Source organism: Opisthocomus hoazin, chromosome 6 (assembly GCF_030867145.1).
Source record: "Opisthocomus hoazin isolate bOpiHoa1 chromosome 6, bOpiHoa1.hap1, whole genome shotgun sequence".
In the NCBI taxonomy this organism is placed as follows: Eukaryota; Metazoa; Chordata; class Aves; order Opisthocomiformes; family Opisthocomidae; genus Opisthocomus; species Opisthocomus hoazin.
The window spans coordinates 5,828,621-5,849,559 of record NC_134419.1 but is presented as its reverse complement, the minus strand read 5'-3'; positions in this window follow the sequence as shown (position 1 = coordinate 5,849,559).

Below are 20,939 nucleotides of genomic sequence, written 5' to 3'. Positions count from 1 at the left end.
GAATGTTTTTTCTGAAAAGCAACCACTACCACATTTCCTTTCTGGGATGCGATATTAAAGTATGAATGCAATGGAGAGCACCAGAACTCAATCACACGGAGGCTCTGCACCCTCCTCATGCTCTTATTTGCCTTATAAGTCGTATCCTAGGAGCTAGCCTGGACTTTCAAACTGTAATTTAAGTCCATTGATCACCTCCTTCACAAAAATTATGAGTCAGCTATAACCGACGTGGCAAAGCTGCTTGTTGACTCTTCCAAACAGCTGTTTGAACAGACTCTCCAACCTCCAGTAAAATATTGCAGACAACTGTGAAGTTTACTAACTCCTTGTTAAAGCGATCTCCTTGAAGTCTTCAGCTCACCAGAAGACAAACTGCACCAACATGGCATGCTCCCGCTCCGAAGCACAAACAGCCGTTTCCACCAGCGAACAGAAATTATGCCCATAAAATTTTCCACTGGAAATTCTTGTGTCTCTGGTTTAGATCAATGACATTAAAACAAAGACAGACGGAGTGTTTTACTCCTATCTAAGGCAGTGGTGGGTTGCCGTTCTGATTCCTCACTTCTTTGTCTCATCTCTTCTCTTCTTGCTTTTGGCCCTGGGCTTACTGCTGTCACAGGGCGATGGCACGTGGCAAGAAGTCTTACCTCGCTCGTCCTGGTGTCCACAGCCTGGGATTTAGCCCTGGGAATGGCAACAAGCCTACGCTTCAGGACCGGCCCTCAGAGCATGACCTTCAGACATGGTTTTCCTTGCAACAGCAGCAAATTGATGCAGGGGTAACGTTGATGTTCCCATCGTGCCATGTTTACAAGGTTTCTGGTCCTTGCTGTCCATGTGCTCTCTACCCACTGAAGACTAGTTACGCTCAGCCCACCCAACAGGAGAGGGCAGCAGCATGACAGACAGGTCTGAGACCAGACAGCACTGGGACAGGACAGAGGACCAACAGTGGGGAAGGAAATGGGCTGACCATGCCCAGCAGCATGTGGGATGGTCAGTACATGGGACATTAGCTGAGGACAGGATGACCAAGTTGAACACTCTGCTAATAGTTGCAGACCAGTGCCTTTTTTCACAAAGACACTTTGCTTCTCTAAAGCCACGTAATGCAATACACAGCTTACTTTTTTTTTTTACACCATTCCCCCAGGTTTTCATCTCTCTGTCCTTTCTCCCTCCTGCCCCACCCTTCCAGGAATTCACATTGCACACATTTCTGCAAAGGGACTTAATGATTTCTCTTTAAAGCTTTGGGAGAGGAATGTCCTTTCTATTAATGCTTATCATTGTGTACTGCTTCAGTAAAGATTCCTTTTAAACCAAAAAGAATGTCCTGAGCAGGGCTGGGGGGGTGAATTGCCTAAGATGTTCAGCGTCCAGGGTCAGACCCCTGAACATGCACAATTTTAAACACAAAGAGAACACGAAGTATCGTCTGAAGTATTCCATTTGCTCTGGGCAGTGTATTTTCTGTGCTACCCACTGTACAGCATTGGGACTGTGATTTGTTTTTGTTTTCTTTGTAAATAAATCCTTATAAAGACTTTCCCTTGTCTGACTCCAACACAACAGATGGACCATATACTGCGCTAATGACTCAGCATGGTGAAGTCCCTAGCCCATGTCTGAAGCTTGTCTACGCCAAAGGATCTCAGGAAATGTCCTATGCCCCCCTCCTTTTCCAAGGAAACAGGAGACACATGGGAGACAGACCATGCTAGGGTCAGTTCCCAGCAAGGAGCCAGGACACAACTGACCTGTGCACGCAGAGCCCAGGAGGGTGAACACGCACGTGGCCAGGCCCCGTCTCTTCCATCACGATCATTTTGCAGAAAGCCATCACTTTTCTGAAGATGTCACCAGGTCAGCAAGCAGCATCACAACAGTATATGGCATCAACAGCATCATCTCTACTGCTGCAAATGGCCAGGGTTATGTCCTCAGTGAGGATCTATGTGACCAAAAGGTGTAAGCTTTTGTCACCTGAGCTACAGTAGCAGCTCCTTGAGCTGGTATCCGTAATAGCTTTCTATTCTCCACATGCAAGAGGCACTCAAAACATACAGTGCAGATTGTGAGCACAGTGCAGATGCATAACAGAGTGTCTGGGTTGACTGGTGGAAGGTTTTTCTCAGTTGCAAAGTCAGTCTTTCATGCTTTGGACCCTGTTACTGATATTTGATAATATATAGCATAGAAAAGATAGAGCTTCTATATCCCAGACAACAGACTCCATAAATGCACTTATAAAATAATTCAGTGAGAGATCATCTGTTGCACTTGTGCACGATGAAAGGGAAGCTGTCCAAAATCTGTATTCTAACGGGGAAAAAGTAATCCTTGGAAGCAGAGAGGGGGAATCTGCTGGCTAAGAGACCCCAGCAAGCTTTGAATGTTTCACAGGCTGTAACTGATACTGAGACTTCTGGGCAAATGGACAAAGGAATTCCTGAAGGCAGACCTCTCTCAAGCCCTAAAATGCACTTTTTTTTTAGTTCACAAAGAGACATCTTCAATGTTTTGGTGGAGGATGTTATTGGCTTGTCAGGGCTTCGGGAGGTTATTTAACTTCTTCCATTCACAGTTCTGGACTTTGTGGTCTTCTGTCTTTATTTCTAATGAATTTCTGTCTCAGCAGTGAGATGTCTCGTTCCCATTCCAGAGATGTAATTTGACTTCTCCTGTAAGGGATCTGGCTACACACACGTTTTTTCTGCAGCCAGAACTTACAGGCACTTCAGCTTCTATTCAAAGCAAATGTGAAGCTCAGTATACATGTTGGGGCCGAACTCCCATCACAGCAAAGTGCCCTCAAGGCCTTGCAAGTCCAGGCCCCTTGTAAATTTGCTTCTTTTAAGAAACAGAAAATAAAGTATCCTGCCTCTTAGAAAAACAAGGGTAAACTGAGAGAAAGTTCCTACTGCTCCAGAACACCCTCAAACTGCAGATAAATCTAAGCATGCTTGTGCTTTCAGTTTTAAAGGTTGAAACCATTGGGCTGGCTGGGGATAAGGAGAATCAAGGGATACCTGTCATCAGGGTGGGTGGTAGGGTCCAGGGCTGGTTTGCAATCTCTCCTTAGCTGGGTTAGTTGTGTACCAGGCCTGAGAGCTACTATAATATAGATATGTGCGGTACCCAAGGCTGCAGGAGGTAGAAGAAGTGGGGAAAATTGGTGACTCACAAAGAAACCCTATTCATGCCCCTTGCCCCACTTACTTTGCTGACATGAGTAAAGAGAAACATTTTCATGGGTTCTTTACCCCAGAAAGCTTCTCCCACAGCAACATTCTCCTCTGACACCTCTACACCCCAAAGCTGCAGCTGTGTCTCGCTTGTGAAATGGTACAATGAAGTCCCATCTCTACATCTCTTTAGTTGTTGGAGTCACTCTAGGCTTTTAAACAACCTCATCCTGCTGAATTAAGCTCTGAGCACTGCAAACCTCCCTTTCCCTTGGTAGCCACGGTTCATTCATGTCAGTGGATCTTGTTCAACGAACAAGCCTTATTAGACCAGGACTGTGTGCTCGTTAACAAAAAAGGATAGGAAGAAGGGACAAGGATAGATTCCTGAACTTATACAGCTGAGCTGGGCTGAGAGATAAACAAACTATTAAATCACGGTGCTGCGCTGTTGCCAGACTGATATATCTCTCCTTTGAAAATAGTGTCTGCAAGGAAATGACAAAAAATTTTCCATATGCAGACCTTACAGACGCACTGAAGTGAGTAACTTGGAGGACGTCAGTATTTTCAGTATTCCTGTCCTTCCGGAAAGCTGTGGCCAAATCCCCGCTGAGAATAACGAGAGCCTCCTGGAAACCATACTGACAACTCGGAGAGCACAGCCTAGTAAATGATGAGTAAAGACCCCGAAGTGATGTGTAGGATTCCAGCAGTACGTGGGCTTACGTCTGGACCGCAGCCATGTAGAGGTCATGGAGGGAAATAAATCAGTGGCTAGTGAGCTGCGCTGGTGAATTTGGCTGTGATTTCTGCCCCTTGCTCATTGTAGTCACTCCAGGACCTGGGACTCCATTCGTCAGCACGACGGCGGAAATGCAAAATCCAGATCATTACAATGGAGACCTTTGAAAGAAGGCTCTCAGGAGAAAGTCTGCTTAGCAAAGGGAGTCATCAGCTCTTTGCAGCTGCAAATATGTTGTCTAGGACAAGAAAACACAGAGAAAAATAAATAAATACAACCAAATCCTGCATTAAGGTCTCAGACCAAATGAAGTCACTTCCAGAAAAACATTGTCGAGCACTTTGCTTGTATAACACATGGATCTCTGTGTGTATGTGCTGCCATTAGAGACTGCAGTGGACTCATCAGGACTTAGGAGACCCATGTGCCCTGCCTGGTGTGGGGCGGGCTGCAGTGCAATGGGGTGGCAGAGGCTCTGCAAGGCAGTACTTCCAGATGCCCGCTGGGGCTGACCAGGGCTTGTGGTGCCCATTGCATACACTGAGGGCAGGATTCTGCTACCTTTCCCTAACTGAGAAACCTTTCTAACATAAACCAGAAGGTCTCCAGCTCTTGATGGAACCTGTATAATGCTCATTGCCTGTTGGATCAACTTCATCATTCCTCGTATTTTGTTCCCACGAAGCTTTCCCTCACCCCAGTTCTCCCAAATTTATTCCACCCTTCTCTTACAACTCGGCTTTTGAAGGCAAATTCCTTGTCACTTCTGCCATCACCCCAGTGGCTGTCATCTGTGAAGCACTGCATTTGTAAGACCTCATTGGTGAAACAGTCTTCAAGTCAAGAAAAGATTGTACCAGCATCTTGCAGGATAAGCAGTCTTTCCATGACATGCCTGACATGTCCAAAAACTCCAATAGACATGGAAAATTGGGAGGTTTTGTTGTAGAAATATTGCTGAACCCTAAACCCAGGCTGTATTGAGGGGCTTCATACTTGTCCCAAGTAAACCAGGGCCTGAGATTGTACCTGTAGACCTAGCTGCAAATTTAGATTTTAAGATGCTATGAATAGAATAACTCATACTGCTTTCTTGTTTTTTAATAGGGCAGAAAGGCTGAGAGCTGACAGCGGCTCTGACAGCTCCTTGGTGCCCTGGACCGTAGGAGCCAGCAAGAGCTGCCATCGCTCACAATCAGATGCAGCATGGAAAGGTGCTGTGCTCTCTGCACTGGCCCAGGCTGGGGAAAAAAAAAACCACTTTTGTCGGGAATATTTTACAGAAAAGAGGGATGTTGGCTCAAAATCTATTATTTTCTTTTACGAGAACAATTGTACATTTCTGCAGAGAGCATCAACATTGCGAATCAAATTTTCCTGAGATAGATAAACCCATTTTGACAGGGGTTTTTGTCCTTTTTTAGTAGCATCAACAGTCTTTATTCAGATTTTTGAAAGACTCTCTCTGACCGTCTTCTTCCCTGCTTAAACGTCAGTTTTGCAGCTAGACTAGAGTTTCCTCTTCCTACAGCAAGTGAAATTCATGGGTGGGCTAGAGCAGAACTATGTAGTTTATTGAGTTACGTCTTCTTTAAGCCCTCTTTTCCAAAATTTCAGTGAACCGTAAACAGGTACCCAGCACAGAGGTAAACTCTGTGGTTTGCAGAAAGCAAATGAAAGCGAGGGAGGAGAAGGAAGGTTATCTCAGGAGGGTCGGTCCTACCAAAGTCTATTCTGTCTTGGCAAGGAGTACATCCTTATTAACGCTGGTTTTAATAATACCCTTCAGATGGTTTATGCCTGCAGCAAGTGAAGTCTGCTGCACGAAGGCTGTTTGCCTTGGAAACCTTCCTCTGTTTTTCTTTTATTTTGATTCCCATTTTCAGGAAGGATGCGAAGCCTGCCCTCCGTTGCGTGCTCTCCTTCAGTGTTTCTGCCTCCTTCCCATAGCTTGCCTTGGGCTCCTGCTAGATAGTAAGATGTTAAGAATCATCATCAACAGAAAAATAGTGTGCTCTTTTATTTTATTTACACAGCTGCCACAAATTTTGTTATGCCTAAATCTTCTGTATTTCCTCTCTCAGTGGGTTGGAGAGAGAAGAATGGGCTTTTTAGCATTTGTGTTTACTTTCATTGCTCTTTAAAATATTTTATGGCCTTTTAACAGAGTGGCACAATAATATTAAAATAACTAAAAAAAAAAAGTACGGTAAATTTATTAAAGAATCATAGAAGTGGATTAACACTTCAAATACCCCTTCAAAGTGGCAGCATGTCCTTGCTTTGAAGTGAAGCAATAAATTCACTTTATAATTCTTTATTAGAGCTTTTATTGGAAATTAGAGTGCGTGTACTAAACAAAATTTCAGCTTATCTATATACAGATATTTGCCTACAAATTGGATGTAAGACAACGTATTGTACAATAGAATGCAATTTATATTGCAGCAGCCAGCAGAGATTCAGTCAAGGTCCACCCCCATGCTTAACGCTCCATCTGTCTCTCTTAAAAGTCAGCCTTACTCTCAAAAATAAGCAGACAGATGGTGTCAAATGGGAAAATAGCTGAAGTGGTTTGCTGCAGGTTGTATAGCAAGTTCACGGCTGATGAGCATCCCTTTTGGTACACCCAGCGCTGCCACCCGGCATTGCAGAGCCTGCCTTTCATGACAGCACACAGCAGATGATCCTAAGCAAAAGTTATGATACACTGATAGTCTTATCTCGCTGGTGGCTGGAATGAGAACAATGCAGTGTACAAACGCAGGCCCTTATCACAGAGAGAGTAGACAAAACAAGAGGGATGGAGGAACAAGATGCAGGCAAGGGGCTGGCACAGGAGAGGCATCCATCTCAGAGCAAGCAAGCAGCACAGGAAAGCGGAAGGTGGATACTTTATTATAAAGATAGCCACATACGCAATTTTACTGCTTTTGTCCTAAATAACGTCCTGAGGAGCACTGAAAGCCAACAGCATCCTAAGGGACGAGCCAGGCCAGCGCTTCCCTGGGTACCCAGCAGTACAGTGGCATGCAGAGACTCTCACTCTTCCTCAGCGAGGAGGAGGAGGACATCTCAGACAAAGCCCTTAACTTGCTCGGCACTGGTCATTTTCCCTCCCATTCCCTTCGCATTTGCAAAGCTCATCGACAAACTCATGATTTAAGGAGTGGGGCCAGTTGATTATGCCAACATATGTTGTTTATACGACGTAAATAATCACCATGGGGGTTGTCACAAAGGAGACTGCCCCTGGGAAGTCACAGGTGGGAGGAGACTAAATGGTAATCATGGCACTTGAAGCAGTTACAAGCTCCCAGTAGCTCAGAGAGATTAATCTTCTGCTACCTGCTCCTACTTGAAGTTATGGCATCCTGGATTTCAGGAGCTTCCGCTCTTCTGCATGACCCAACAAACATCCTTTCAGGATCTCCGGTGAATAAACAACTCTCTGAGATGCGTCTGCCCTGTTGCAGTACCCGTCCCAAGGAGTGCCTGCTCATCTCTTCAGCATTGTGTAAACACGCATGGCACAATCCGGAGCTATTTTCTTTCATAATTGCTTCTTCAAAGGGCCAACTCCTCACGTCTGAGTTCATCAAGCTGTCACTCAAGAAAGTCAAATCTCTGGACGGGTGCTGCAGCCCTTCCATGGGCTCCAGTTTCCCGCAGTTCATGGGCTCGAACAGAAGCTGTTTGACTCAGCTGGCTGCTGGGCTGGAGGAGGGCACCAGTCTGTGCCGATAAACAAGCCGCTTTGCAATGTCAGCTCCTTGACAGCTGCCCCTCGCCCTCCTTTGAAGCCTGGCGTGTCAGCAAGCTCAGCATCGCCGTCACGGTGTGCAAGGGTAAAGGTTTTTATTGTGCTAAAGGAACGAAGCTGAGAGCATTTCTCCTGGCACATTTTCTTGTTCACTGCAAACCTGTGATCCCAGATCCCAGCTCCCAGGACAAAACAGGATTCTGTTTGACTGGAACCAGTGTGTACAGGGGTGATTTTGCTTTGAAGGTGCATTTTTCCGTGCAGATTAGAGCCAGACTCTCCGGTGGTGTAAATCAGTGGCACAGTCATGTGTTACCAGTCAAACTATGCCTGATTTACCTCACCGAGCTTCTGTCTCTCTAGACAGAATCCACTCAGAAGACACTGGCTTTGTCCTACCATAGCAGTAATATCCTGATTAAGTTACAAATTTGCTACTAAAAACCCATTGTCATGTTCAAGTTATGCAGGGTGAACACAATATCGCAATACAAGTTAGCAGAAGGAGATTAAATAGTAGAGCCAAATCAGTTACAGATTTATTCCATAAACTTCTCATGATTTCGTTGTACTTTTCCCTCCTTTGATGAATGGATTTTCCCAAGTATGACAGATTTATTTTTTGTGGCAGTTATTTTTTCTGTTGCCACCCTTTATGCCAGTTTTCCATTAAATACTAAGGAACAAGATGAGGTGAGAAGTAAGTTTGTAGCTGCAATTTGATTTAGGTGCATGTAGTTCGTATTTGAGAACTTTTTTTAAACGACACAAGGACTCTGTTTCAAAAGCCTTTGTATGGCTCTTTGGAAAAACTCATGTTTTTAGGAAAAGGAAGAAATCTGAAGGAAATGATAGGATCTGCAAATGGCATTTGAAAAATCAAAATTTAAAAAAGATCCTGTTTCAAGCATCACTTTAAACTGGAAATTTTCTGAAAGATTGTGAAATATTTACATATAGTTAAAAGGGTTTTTTGTAAAGAACTGTGGAATATGTATGCATTACCGAGAGGAATTTTACTCAAAGTACTCAGGCAGGCTTTTGGTTTCCTCAGATTTCTTTGGAGATTTCCAAACCTATAAATGCCATAAATAAGATCAAAAGTTTCTCTGTCTGAATTCTATTAAACTGACAACTTTTCTTTCTTAAAAAAAACTATGATCCACAGTTTATTTTGCTGGACCCATATTTGATATTTAAGGAAATTAAACAAATCTCACATATAGTCTCCCAAAATAATATGGGGTGTTCATTAACACATGTTAAATTTAATGAAAACTTGGTGGTGAACATATAAATAGCACAGCTGTCAGGCTATTTTGTAAAACTGGAGCTGTCCCTGCTGTAAAGTGTGCAGAGCAGATTCACAGAGATAATATTTGTTGCTATTTGTAATCCCTCTTTTGTTGTTTCTGTTTTGTGGGCTCTTTGGTTAGACACTAGCCAGCTACACAGCGTGGTACTCCATCAATATCCTATAGCGCTGCTGCGATGCTTGCAAGTTGCCCAGTGTTTCCACGTTCAGCCCTATCAGGAAACAACAAGTCCTTGTGTCTGCATCCTTGCACAACAAAATCTTGGTGTAATTGCACCACGGTGAGTTGGGAGACTTCCAGTAGATGGTCCCCCCGGCAAACATAGACAACGAGTGATGTACTGAGTTGAGAGGGGAAAAAAAATTCATCTAACACTTTTGAACATCCCAAACCAGGGACTTGGACCCAGTTGTTCATTATCCATCCTGCTTTCCCCTACTATTAGAGATCCTAATCTCTTTTTCCCTAAGATGGCAGCTCTCTTCCATTCCCACCTCCACCGATATTTATGGGGCCGAGCATAATTATGTGGCTCAGCATCATGGTTCTCCAGTGGCAAGTTTATTACCCATTGACTTATGCCTGGCTTTACTAGCAAAAATTACATCAGAATCTGGCCCTCTGCTTTCATTTTCCTCTGTTGTTTAATAAAAAGCATGGCAGTATTGACACACGCTTAGCGTGACAGTTCTCCAAAAATCATTGTAAGGTAGCCTTACCCCAAATCCCCACTCACACTCGAGCTCCAGACAAAGCCACCTTAAAGCAAGTCTGTGGTTAAGTAAGTACTGCAGTCCTGATGCTGAAGATCGTGACTTCTCTCATGCTTCATGCTGCAGCTCCAGGAGCTCCAAGCATGGCCCAGGGAAGACTTTGTGACCTTTTGGACTGGTCTCCCCATCCCCCTGAGAAACCTCCCATGGAGACAGTGTGCAGCTATTGCTCAACACATGATAGCATCATCACCACTCCTGGTGCTTGCAGACAACCGTGCTCATGGCAAAGAGGCAGTGACAGTGGAACAGAGGCCAAAGTTTTGATTGAATATCCAAGTCTTGAAATGGATCTGCCTTCCCAATAGGAAGCTGTTGAATAGATTAAACCATTAAATGTGGTCTCGCATGAGGTCAGAAAGTTGATTCCCCCCCCAAAAAAAAAAATTACACCCTGTGAACAAATAGACAAAAGTAGTAAGTGTGGGAGTTTTCTACAGAAAGTATTGATGGACCTCAAGCAAGCACATGCGTCCCCCACAAAGGTGGTGTTCATCTAAAAACATTTTCCTTACCACCTCCCTCCCCACCCCAATTAAGCTTGAAGATTTTTTTCCATCAGCCCTAACCAGAAAGCATCAAAAGCTTGTTCCAAAATCCAATGACATCATAGGGAGCCTTTCCAAAGGCTAATGGGCTTTGGGATCAGGTCCCCATTTTTTATTCCAAGTGTTCACAACAGTGAGCTTAAATTGGTTCATGTGCTTGTATGTGCCCAAGAAGGTTTTCCAACCTTACGTTCCTTTGGGACAAAGTTTCCCCCCATGTGGTGGGCTTGAAGTAAAGCAAATTTAAATCCCATCAATCACTTGCATGAGGACATGAGAAGGGTCAGGCCGGCTGAGCAGAAGTGGATTTCTTCTTACATGTGGTCTTATCAGCACGACTGAGCGGAGGGACATCCCTGCCAGGCAGCTGCCAAAGAAGGGGTGCCAGTGGCACTATGCTGAGGTGAAGATGGTGGTGAGGCTGCCCAAAAAGAGCTGAGAAGTTTGCAAGGGACAGAGTGGGGAAGCCCATGGAAGAGAATCCCACAGGTCCTCTGCTCTGTGCAGCAGTTTTGCCACTATTTATGAAAGAAGCCTTGTGAGAAGGGTGGATCTGAATATTTCTATGCCTTCCTTTTGGTGGTATTCATTCATCTAGTGTTAGACATTAATCTTTGCTTAATTGACCAGAAGGCCGCAGATCCACGGTATGTGAATATGATCCTAATTAGCTCACTTCAGGTTACATATTGATTTTCTGCGCATTGCCTTTTGGAGCTGTGGAGCAGCGTGTTTTTTGAGGAGAACATAAAAGAGAGAAGGGCAGGGGGGTGTTAGTTACAGCTATAAATTTTACAGTTCACTGGAAACCACATTAAATGGCAACGTCGGTTTATAGATCAACTCTGCAACTGCTTGGTCGTTAAAGTGGTGGTGGTAGATTATTGTGTTGTAGCCTTGTAAAATATGGGCACCGTATTTGCTGGGAGTGAACTTAAAAAGAACAATAAAAGTCTCCAGTGTCTTTCATTTCTCATTTCTCTTGTGTTACAGTAGGCGATATGATACAATCTGTGTGTGCACTTTTCTGGGGTGTGAGTATTTGCAAGGCTTCTCTCTCATGCTCCAAAGGTCAAAGCTGATGAGTCTTCCTGATTTGAGGTTATACCAATTCTGCATCACTTTCTGCCTGCCCCAGACATGGAGGATATGGCCAGACCACCCCTAAATTGCAGTGACCTTCCAGGAGCAGCAATTTCCAGTGCCACTGAAGCTGTGTATCCAGCTGCACGGCCATCTCATGCATCAGCGGTGCCCGTGTTTTGCTAGCCCTTCTGAGCTGCAGAGCATCGTGTGCCTCTTCCAGCTCAGCCAGACCTGAGGACAAAATTCAAGTACAAAAATAAAACTTGGAAGTGATAAAAAATGGAATCTCTTCCCAGACAGTGCCTAATCTCTGCCTGTCTTCTGAAAATGTAGACATTTATTTTGGACTATGAAGAACTTCTTTCAAATGTTTGGCCACTACTAGAGACGCTGAGCTTGTTGGAAAATTCCAGCCACAATATGCTGCCTGATGACCAATAAATTTTGCACTGATGTTTTCCTTCCTTATCGGAACGAGAGAGCGGTTTGCAGGAGTGGTGCATTGTTCGCTGGAGGGATTAGGGTTAATAATCACATTTTTGTCTGCACGTGGCACAAAGTCACTTCCAACCAAGCAGCAACAAGTGCTGCCTCACTACAGGCCTGGCTGATCAGAAAGCTGTTCTTTAAAAAGAGGATATTTCCAGCTTTAAAATGCTGTATTGTCAGGTGAAATTAATTAGCTTTACTTCACAGTAGACAAATGGGAATTCTCTCAGAAACATACTTCTGTGGACTAAGCAGCTAATTGTGTGAAATGAAACATTTTATGAAATGCTACCGCTACCACTTACCACACTTTACAGAATTTCTCTGGATAAATTCGCACTCGCTTTGTGGAGGATAACCCAGAGGTGAGACGAAGCACATTGCTGTCATGAGCCGCTGTGGTGGGTCCAGGCATAGATAGGAAACCAAACACAGAAACACAGTCCCCCCTCCCCACCTAGTTTATTGTTGATACAGACTTTAAGCTGGATAGCTGTGAGCTTTCTGGCTGTCTTTTTTCCCCTCTAAATGCCAGACTACTAAAGCTACTGGTTGAATTCCTGATGCAGGAAGAACAAGTACTAGTCTGAACTGAGTCCAGTTTGATGGTGATGGCAGTCACCACCACAAGGCTGTCAACCTTCATTTGTTGAGTGGGTCAGTGGGACTGACCTTCCCACTCACTTTCTCAGGGACAGAAAATGATCAATATTCTGGGCATGTTTTTGGCAATTCCTGCAGAACTCACATGGCCACAGGTGAGCCCTCACTGTGCTCTTGGCTCATGAGCCAGAAGAGCAACAGAGAGCTTTAAAGGAGGTGTGAATGACCTCTTCTGTCCCCTTCCTGTGGATAGCAAGAGCTTTTGTTGCCTGCATTTCAAAAATTTATATAGTCTTGTGAATGCTGAATCTGCTTTAAAAATAACATAAACAGAATTTGGTAAAAGTGATTGAATACATGATGCTTCTGTCAAGTTTGCTTGGTCACTTTCTAATGGAAAGGACTGTGAATGCTGTTAGGAACTCAGCCGCTGAGTAATAAGGCAAGCTGCACAATTGGGATTTCCTTAAGAAAGAAAGAAAAAAGGAAAGCTGCTGTTCTTCTAACGCAAAGGGAAAGGGCAATGCATCTCTGCTTGAGATATATGTACTAACGTTACATGATCTGACTGCTCTTCAGTGAAAGACTAGAATGCGTTCCTAAATTTTTTATTTTTTTTTTAGTGTGGGGAAGCTTTGCTTGGCTAAGGGGAGCATAAAGATTGAAGACCCCATCTTCCACCAGGCTGCATCCTGTTTATGGCAGTTTGGCATATAGAAGTGCTTTAACCCAGCCACAGATCATCCGTGTTGATGCAGGAGGAATTGCTGGTTTCTATAAGATGTCATGGCCAGATTGTGGTCCTGGGGAACCTCATGGCGGGAGAATGAGTGTGGTATGTCATTACTGCTTTGATATTTCAGTGGGGGATCACCAGGGACCTTCTGTCAGTGGGACAAATATGAAAGATCTGGCAGGCGCTTATCTCAGCCAGGGTAGCGGCATAGGTCAAGGCTTGCTATGCTGTCCTGCTGCAAGGAAAGTCATTCACGAATTAGCCTTTGAAGACAAGCAACTCAGTGTCTCTTTGATGACAAATGCTTAAAACCATCCGTATAGTTCAATTTTGTCATTATTTGGGTGTTGTTCTGTTTATTGCCCTGTTTTTAAAAATAAAGACCTTGTCAGGGAAAGGTTGTAGCATGCCCCTAGAAAGACATTACATTCAGTTTAAAATTTCCTATGTCCCCAGCTAAAAATGTGAATCAGAGATAAAGTCTGACACATTCTCACCATTTGTCTCTTTGGCAAAAGGAAAAACAGGGTCATTTGGTTCTGGTTCTGACGTACAGGATGCCTCTTGAGCCGTCATACTTGATAACTTCAACTTGAACTTGTCCACTTCTGTAAATGGGGCTGATTTATAACTTTGCAATACAGGCTTAGAGCTTTGTGTGATTTTCTGTGTGGTACTAAGCTGCCCTGATGTAATGGCATTAAAGGCATGAGTTCTTGCTTGCCAGTTGTTTAGCACCAGGGACCAAGGTGTTCAGGTCTAAAGAGCCATCAGGGCGCACAAAGCGTGTTTCAGGCACAGTAACCCTGTGACAGGGGGAGTTCAGTGGGGTTTGGGAGTGATTTGTGGTAAAAGTCCTGATCTCTAGTATGGAAAAAAATCTCCCCAAATCCCGAAAGAAATCTGCAAAGTCAGGCACTCAATTTTCCTCTCTCATTAAAGTAATCATAAAGAATTTTGTTTTTTTAAAAAAGACAAAAACCTTTACTAGATACCACAATTGCTACTAAAATCTAAGGAAGTGCTGTCCAAACTCCAGTTTCTTGGGATTTTCATGTGGTTCCTCTGCCAGTTTCAGCTATAGTTAGACTATTTATGTCTCCTTGCAGCTTAGTGATAAAATGTAAGCCTGCAGCTGCCAGCAACTCAATCTCCTGCAGTTCAGAGACCAGAAATTAGCATGGATAATCCAAAACACACTACCAAATGGCTGGTTGTGAGCCCATCCTGGGTCTGAATTTCAATTGCAAGGCTGGGCCATCCGTTACTAGAGCAGGGTTGTTCTGGCTACGGACAGGTGTACTACAATAAGTCTTCATGCTCTTTCCCTGCACGTTGGCACTGCCTTAGCACAGATGAGACCATCATCTGGTAGATCCTTGAAGAAGTTAAATTTCCTCCAAACCTTCAGCACACGTCTCATGGCACAGAAGACGATGCCTGAGGTCTGCCAGCTCATCAGTGTTTTAGAAATACATGGCAGCAGGATTTCAAAGGTTGAGGCCGTTTATAGATGCTGGTTCTGGGAGTGCTCTGACAATGCCTTTTGTATTAGTCAGAGAAGAAATGCATTATTCCTGCAGACCACTCTGATTTCTGTTTGTTTGTTTGTTTTTAACTTCATATAGTACATATAATTTCATGTTACATGACTGCAAAACAAAGCTCTTTCAACCTTTATTTACTAAAGATGTGCTTGGCTGGGTTTGAGAGACTTCAAATGGCATGAGAGAAAACAGATGAGATGACAGGAAAAAACAGAAATTAGCTCTCACTCTTAAGATGATCCTGCTGTATGACTAACCCGGCAAAAATAACACATCTCTATGGGTTCCTCAGAGCTGTGCTGTGTGTTTAAAGACTCGGGGTCATTTTGTGTCTTACTCTGCTATAAGAAGACCATCCCATAACTCTGTTTCCAGGTGGTAATGAACCACTGGTTTAGGGCAGGGTAAGACTGACTTTCAGGAACAGCAACATGAGCTGGACAGTGAGTGGAATCATAGAATCATAGAATAGTTTGGGTTGGGAGGCATCTTATATATCATCCAGTTACAACCACCTACCACGGGCAGAGACCTCTTCCACCAGATCAGGCTGCTCAAAGCCCCGTCCAGCCTGGCCTTGGACACTGCCAGGCAGGGGGAATCCACAGCTTCTCTAGGCAACCTGTGCCATGGCCTCACCACCCGCATAGTAAAGAGTTTCTTCCTTATATCTAATCTAAATCTACTGTCTTTCAGTTTGAAGCCATTATTCCTTCTTCTATCACTCCACGCCCTTGTAAAAAGTCACTCTCCATCTCCCTTGTAGCTCCCCTTCAGGTACTGGAGAAAGCAGTAATACTGTAGGCTGTGTCCTTATGGACTATAGACTCCTCCGTCTGGGTGTACTGCACACGAATCCATTATGTTTCAAAAAAAAAAAAAAAAAAACAGAGTGTGGTAAAACATTCATTCAAATTATGAGCAACCACCAAAGATCCTGCCTTGCACGAGTTGCTTGACCATCTCACCCTGGTGAACTCTGGTACAGCTGCTAAAGCTAAGAAGTGCTTGTGTTTATAATTGTTGGAGTTTCTTAAAAGTGAAACAAGTGACTGGCTGCACCAGCTTATATGCACAGATGCCTCTGGGCAGCCTGACAGGTTGCACGTCTACTGCTGCAATGCCAAGAGCTTGACACTTACTTTTTGGGACCATGCTCGGTAGTTAATAGCTGACAATGTTGTCCAGCACTCGATCCTTATGCTACTCTGTTGCACGCATAGCTGTGATACTGTCAGAGGTATACTTGGATATCCTACACATTTACTATATATATATAAAATATGTTCTGAATTGTATGGATAAGGAGGAAAAAAAAAGTCCATTCCTGGCTGGATTCTGTATCTTAGCTCCTTATTTTGATTCCATTTTTCCCCATCTTTTTTTTACCCCTTTCAACCAAGAATGCATGCAGGGGTTATTGGAATTGGTATGTGTGTCTTATATTGGAATGATTAATTATTCAGAAATGTTCTGTTTATAATAAAACTCCCTTACAATGCTTGGACTGTGTCAAGACTGCTTAGAGCTGGCACAAATGAGAGTTATTCCCACTTTTAAGGGCTATTAATAGTGCCAAAGAAATACAAAGATGGCTCATAGCACCTATGTAGTTACTATTCATCACATACGTGCTTATTATATAGGTATGCATGAGATAAATAGACAGATAGATCTGCACAGCACAATGCTTAAGCTGTGCCAGAGAAATAAAATTCCATCCCCGGAGAGTCTAACTGAGAAGGCAAATAGGGGCTAGCAATGAAATCACAGATTACGATCGCAGCTAAATGGCTTCTTTGAGCAAGAAGATGAGTTGGCGTATTTTCCCTGGGAGGCTGATTCTGATATGCATGACATTATAAATAAAAAGGCATGAACCACATGCCAAGGATGTGAGCCAAAGCTGATAAAAGCCAGTGGGAGTCCTTCAGTGTCAACAGGCTTCAGAGCAGGTCTGTGATGCCGCAGGCTGTCTGAAAGTAGCTGCTGCAGCCTGGCATCCCAAATCTTCCCTACACACCACCTTGGCCTCATCACCACGGGGTCTGGACACTCCATGAATTGCCCTTAACATCCTTCACCATCTCTCTAAGGAACTATTGTCATCTCTGTGTTACCAACAGGTAGCACAGGTTTAGCAGGACGGCTTCTCACGATGGATGAAAAAGTAGTTGGATTAACAGGAACTGCGAATGCCTGATTTCAGGTTGCTCTGTCCTGGGGGCTTTAGAAGCAATCGCTGTGCTAATATCAGCTCTGTGCAGTGTGGCTGGAAGAAAGTAATGCAGGGATTTCATGATATCCCTATTTGTGTTGTAACCCCTGATTGTATAACATGACTGAGGATCAGAATTTCTCCTATGTGTAAGCCAGACCACGCCTAGCGAAGGCAAAAATACTCTTTCGCATTCACCAAGTGGCAGTTTATATTAACCAGATCCAGCTTCAAATCCAATTGCCTCCACCTAGTCACTTCCCAGAAAGCTGGTGAGGTATTAGATGAAGAGCTCATTTCAGAGATACATTAATTTTCATTGGGGATTTTCTAATAAATTCCTTCCATGAGAAAGGTACACAGGGGCTTTCTTTGTTAAAGACTGCAGCTCAAAAAGCCTCTTTACTCGTGGGAATAGGTGGCGTTCCTTTCCTTACTCATCCATGGAGGTCTCCAGCCAAGAACAGGGACACAACTAGCCAAAGAAAGGAGTCCACCCAAATAAACTAATGTCAAGTCATTGGAAAACTGTGGAAAATGTTCTGGAAATATTCTCATCATGTGTTCTCCAGAAGCAGTGTTTTTTCACAGAGGACATTCCCACTAGCAAAGAGCCCATGAACAGGTCTTCTCTTCTGCCTTTTCTTTTTTTCCCTTTCTGCTGTGTTCCCCAGCCACCAACGTGCAGGCTCCTGAAGTCAGAAAGCTAAGCAGCAATACATCTTCATTTCTGGAAAAAAAAAAAGGTAAATAATTATGACCATTGCAAGAAGATTTTGCTACCTCTAGCACGCTGGAGTAAAACCACAAACCTTAAAACTGTGCTGACTCTTTTTTCCTCTAGTCAGTGGAGCTCCTTGTATGTTTATGTAGTTATGGGCAGAGACTATGCTCCATCCTTCTTGTGCGATGTTTGGTCTTAAAATTAAAGCAAGATTTTCCTCCTTTCCACTGCTCTTCTCCAAGATATTTTTAGATAAGTATTGGGTCCTTCTTAGATTTCATTTTAGTAGGCTAGGGCTGCCGCAGATTTCAAGTTTCTTCTTGTAGGAAAGGCTGCATATTCCCTGGTCTTTCTAGTTGCCCTTTTCCTGCATTTATGGCCGGGGTTCACCTTGCCGGGAAGGTGCACAGCAACGCACGCCGGATCCCCAGTGGACTCTTATCAACATCCCTTGCAAAGGCTTCCCTGCTTCCTTGCATCTGCCCAGTCCCTCTTGCCAGGATCAGAACTGCTTTTCTCAAGATCACACTGGTGCTATTGAGTCATCCTGTGATTAATTAGCACGTCTGGGTCTTTCCTCCTTTGTCATTTCCCACTGGTGACCGAACTTTACCAGGCTGCCTGGCTCTCTGCTGTGGAAGGGTGTGCAGCACAGCTCCGATTTGGGCTCGATTCTTGCCATCCCAGAGCCTCTGGGAACCTGACATGAACCCTCGGCAGCTCCACAGCCCAGGAAGCAGGAATATCTGGGTTCTCCCAGGACTGGTAGAAGACCAGGGGCTCGTCCTGCATTTCCCCAAAGCTCGCTGAAACAGATGCGGTTCTGGAAAACAGTTGAGTCTGACAGGTCTCCAGTCTTAGACGAAAAGCCATTTGGTCAGAGTATGATCATCCAGCTGTATTCAGGACACAGCCTGCTGATTTTATGGATACACATATATCTTTTAGGACTAGAAATCAGCGTTGTTTTTGTCTTCATGTGTAATGTTTGACATATGATGTAAATTTACTTTTACAATGTACAGACATAAAAGCTACCGTGGCTTGGACTTAGAATTTATTGATTGTAGAAAACTGACTACCAGGTTTTCTGATTAACATTTTTGTATACAATGGGAGAGAAAAAATGAAAGAATCAAAGTGTGTGAGGGCAAATTTTGCACTAGATATAGAAATTATTTCGCCCTTTAAAATTTCACTGCTACAATAAAACAGTGTATGAACAATTAATTCAGTTTAGCACAGACCTGTCCTGTAAGTTTTAAAGTGTGCTCAGTAACTATCTAGCTATCCATAGGCTCAGTTTGATTCAGAAAATGTCTTGAATAGATTTATGCATGCCCAAGTGGTGAGTTACAAATTTAACAATTATAAAGCAAGATTTATCTCTTCTCTAGTACCAGAACGCCATGAATCTTTTCGCAGGAGCCTACACAAACAAGCTACGGAAAACTCTGAAGTCAGTGGGAGAAGGACCTGATTAGGAGCTACAGCCTGAGGCTTTTAGCTGTGGACAGACGGGTTTGGGCTCCCACCAAGTGCATGTTTGCTTTGCTGTGTGCTCATCACTTGGGCGGTTGATGGCACCCATTTTATTCCCAGTAGAGCCTGGGAGGACACAAACCCCCTCTGCTCTCTTTGCTCTTTTGTGCTGTTGATGCTCATCTTTGGCTCAAACTTACTGATGTTTTCTAGCAAAACTTTATAACTGTTGTTTGTTTATGCGATAGAGGAGTGTATAATGGACAGAACCTAGCCTCTAGTTGTTACCAGGGCCTGGTTCATATAAAATTTTCTAGCCTGACTTTATAATTCAAACCATTTTCATCCTGCAAACACACAAATAGGCAAGCTGAAGCTTTTGAGCAAGCCATGCCTGCAGCTGAGTGAATGTGTTCTGCTTGAGAGTATCATTAAAGCAATTTCCGATAATGTCTGGCAGTGGGTAGGTTTCTTCTAATGATTTTATTAAAAAGTGAATTAAAGGCCAAAGGTTGCTTTCCTACAGCCCTTAATTTCCTGTTTCAGTGCCAAATGCTGTGTGCAGAAATTGTTTGGAGCAGAAGACAAGGGAGGATCAGCCCCCGGCGAGGCTGTTGGAGCTGCGGCGCTGCGGCCGCACACGTGTGCAAGTCTGTTCTCGCAATGCAGTTTAACATCAGAAAACACAATGACAGAAGCACAGAGTTATCAATTACAGACATAAGCCTGCAGAAGTGGGAAAATGCGGTATTGACTCTAAACAAGGCCCCAGCATTCTGTTTAATGTCTGGGATATGATTTTCCTTTTCCTGACGCCAACTTGACATCAGCATAACTCCAGGGAGGGTAATGCAGAGGAGAAGTGTGTCCTGAAGGCTTACATGCCCTTTGGCATGACTGGTCTAGCAGTATGAGTTTGCATTTTCCTTGCATCTTTATGTAGCTTGGATGTTGCTGATACTTTATTTGTGATTTTCAGTTTGGTAAACCTGTGTAGCGCTTCAAATTCAGGAGCTCCTGGTGGACCAGCAGCTGTGGAGAAGCAGGGGCGTTTGCAAAGAAGCAAATAAACTAATGCAATAAGAATAAATAGAAGAACAGTAACAGGCTACAGCCTCCTTCTCCTAGGGTCTTCTTACCTCTCAATGCTTGTGAGAGAGAAAATACAACATCCCCAACATAGATAATGGGTGTTAAACATCAGAGGTTTGGAGTCAGCTGGGATGTGCTTTCAGTGGTATTCCATTATTTGGAAAACCAAACACAAATTCCCTCCAAATGTGCAGAAGGACTCTGTGAGATGCAACTTCCTCCTTTGCAGCATTCATGGGCCTGGCCAACTATTGGCCAGGAGCAGCATGTTGATAAAACTCCAGTCTTTAAAATACTTCTACGAAACAACCATAATTTACCCTACTGCAAGAGGTATAAACTGTAATTTAATAATGTGTTTGTAAGGGAACGGCTTTTTTAAATAAAAAACATTTTAGTATTATTAAAGAAATGTAGTACATAAAAATATCTAATTGCTGAGGAAACAGCATGATTCTGATGTTCAGATATTTAACAGGGGCAAATCATTACAAGGAGGGGAGCTGCGTTTTTATGGTGGACTCTTGTAGTATGGGTCTCGTTAAGATTTCAGGGAATCCTGTTCCAAATCTTTACCATTCTTGCAAATTATGTTAAGTATGTAAGCTTTCATCCTGCTCCAA